Raw genomic sequence first — 3,195 nt, 5'->3', positions numbered from 1 at the left:
AAAAAAAAACTCAGAGGCTTTGGCTTTGGCCTGGTGGATCTACTCTTACATGAAGTCATAGAGATGACTGTTACCCCTTGGATTTCCCTCCAATCCTTTTTTCCCTTCCATATTTTCTTTCTCTACACATGATGTAGTTCAGGTATTGTGCCAGCCGTTCAGCGTAACACATTAAGTGGAACACAGACTTTGCCTCCTCAGGACTGTGGGTTTCCCTGGGGAAGGTAAGTAGATAGATATCTGGATTATGATATACTCCTACAATAATGAGAGAATGAGTAGAATGTTTGTATATAGACATTGTAAAAGAGGACTAACTTTGACTATGGTTGCATCAGGGAAGGATTCATTCACAGAGGAGTAGAAACTGAATAGGATTTCCGAGGGTGAAGAAGAGTTTGCCAGGCCAACAAGATGGGAGTAGTACTCTAAATGATGAGCTGGAACAGGTTACTTTGCTGTGGCTCCTCTATAAAAGCCTACTTAAGCTGGCTTTTGATGCCAAGAGGAGAGCAGAGAGAGGCAAGCTTTTTGAGGGAAGCATAACTCTTAGGAAGCAGCTCCTTTTGTGTAAGGCCAAGGATCTTGTAAGTTTTCTTGGAGAGCAGCAATAGGGAGCCACAGCAGGCTTGTCAGCAGGAGAGTGCTGTGCTCAGATTTGCATTTTGCAAAGATTCCCCTGGCAACAGTTTGAGGCTCTGCTGCAGTTGTCCTTGCTTTATGTCTCGTTGGGTCACCCTCTTGGGACCCTGAGTGGGGGAGCCCATGCTGCATGCTGTCGGCAATGCGAGCGGACAGCTGTGACAACATCTGCACCAAGCATGCGGACGGCATTTGGCGCTGAGGAAGAACTGAGAGCAGAGACTGAAATGAAACCAATAATGGGTTTTTTAAACATTTGTTTTATTCTCGCTCTAAATGCGTGCCCTCCCTTAACCCCGTGGATGGAATTCTATTGTGTCCGAGTCCACTGACATTGGAGAATGTTTTTGGTAAAGACTGTGAAGGAGAGAAAGGGAGAGAGAAGGAACTGTTCAAAGCCACTTTTCCTGGCCTGCTGGGCAGGTGGGTTATTCAGTGGCCTGAGTGCTCCAAGGAATATTTTTGGAGCTGTTGTCGGTGGGAGGGAAAGAATTTAACTTTTAAACACAGAGTGCTGGAGGCAGGGAGATACCTCTCACATTGTGTTTAGATCGTTTTCTTAATCTAAACATGATGCCAAGAACCCTTTCTAGGGAAGTGAAACCAGCACGATCTAACTTATAAATAGCTCAGAACTGCTCGGCAAGGAACAAAAATACTAAACTAGGCGCTTCTGCTACCAGTAGTGGCTTTGAAGGATGCTGTCACCCCGTCTTCCTTACACCCTTTCCCCAGTCATTGTAGGCAGAAACAATGCCATCTTTCCTAAAGGAAACAGGCAATAAAAACTCCTTTGGGGTTTCCTATTCAGAGTTTTCCCATTCATACCCGAAATGGGCAGGCCCCTCCCACCCCAAGCTGCAGTCACGGAGATCAGGGGCTTACATAGCTGATTTTCCTAAGCAGGGTGCAGAAACTGCCTTTTCATTTCAACAAAGCTCTTCTTTTTTCTTTTCTCTTAAATTGGTCTCTGTTTCCTGTATCTTACAAACCTCTGACAAAGTATTTAAAATGTCAGTGCCCAATAGTCTTAAAAATTCTTTGTGATTGCATTTTTAAAAAATTAATAAGGTAGAATTTTTTCTTTTACTCCTCTCTTTTTAAAGAAATGTTATGCTTTATTGAGGTACAATCTTGCTGCTTTACAGTATCGATAAATGCAGGTACACCTGCACTATAAAATCCACTTTACATGAAGCAAGCCATTCCTGTTTTATGGTCCATTTTTCACCCATTGTTCTCGAGCCGTGTCATAGGTGTGTTGTAATGTGCTAGGGAGGTGGATGCCTCAAAGATCAGTTTAACAAAATGTTCTAATTTTGCCAACTTTAGTGCCAAAATCTGGATTAAAAAAATGCAAGGCTAATATCCCAGTAGACACAAGATATGATGTCACTTCCCTGAAAATGGCCAAGGTAAACATCTATTTCCAGATCACTTGCACTTACAACATGAATTCTACCTCTTTTTCAATCCCCAAATTACGGTTCCTGTTTTCTAACAATTTTAATGTTAACCTGGTTGACACTTGAACTTTCCTGACTTTTCTCAGACTCAAAGATTTTATTACATTGCTGGTGAAGGAGGCAAAATTCCATCCCAAATATAATGACACTTTTGAAACTTGCAAACCTGAGAACTTTTAAAAATGGTGTGAGGCAGATTGAACAGTCCTTCTGACTAAAGTGTGTACACAGATGTGCCACTGAGAATCCCACGATGTGGCCAGACAGAGCCTTGCCACGAGATGCTTGCTGATTTGATGCTCTTTTGCCAGGAGGGAAGCTTCAAGTTTTGTTTCCCTTCTTCTTTAAACAGACAGGTAAGTCCATCCACATCACTGAATGCATGCAAATTTAGTACCAGAAATTCTTTTTTACAATAAATCAGCAAGTGTTTACAGTAGGTCTGTTTTATTTGGCAATGCTCCCTAGGGATATCAGAGAATAGCTCTACTGCTCATAGACAAAATAATTTAAGTAGCTACCATGTGGCAACTTCTGTGCAAGATCCGAATCCACGGGCCATTGGTGCATTTCACTGTTACATTCATTCCACAGATTGGGAAATTGCAAATTAGCTACAACAGGTTATATGAAGGTTGCTGCTACTGAAGATCTTACTCATACGTGCTCTCATGTGCTAGGTGCTTCATGGGTACTAAACAAAGACCTGAGCTTTTTCTATAACCCTCTGAGTATTGTGTAACCCATTTCACAGATGAGGTAGTTATAGGTGAAATAAATTGAGTTACTTGGCAGCACAGGCTAACATGAAGATTCAGAGCCAGATTCCATGGCCTTGTCTTAGACATGCTTTATCGTTGCCAGATGGGTGTGCATCCTCCTGGAGTCACTCCATAGGAGCAAAGACCAAGATACCGGTTGCTCATGTGTATCTCTATGTGTGGAAGGACACAGAGTAACCCAGAGCCCTGTCAGATGGACAAGCTCAGGGATACAAAGGCTCTGAGGACTGAAGTGTTGGAGAAAGTGGGTTTGAATGGAATTAGGAGAAGAGATGAGGTTGTACTAACAAAATGGTTCTCTGACT

This window comes from Cavia porcellus, unplaced genomic scaffold (genome assembly GCF_034190915.1).
Source record: "Cavia porcellus strain 051 isolate PalLab524CR breed Dunkin Hartley unplaced genomic scaffold, mCavPor4.1 scaffold_2, whole genome shotgun sequence".
NCBI classification, from domain to species: domain Eukaryota; kingdom Metazoa; phylum Chordata; class Mammalia; order Rodentia; family Caviidae; genus Cavia; species Cavia porcellus.
The sequence above is the reverse complement of the archived record's forward strand: the minus strand, read 5'-3'. Positions refer to the sequence as shown.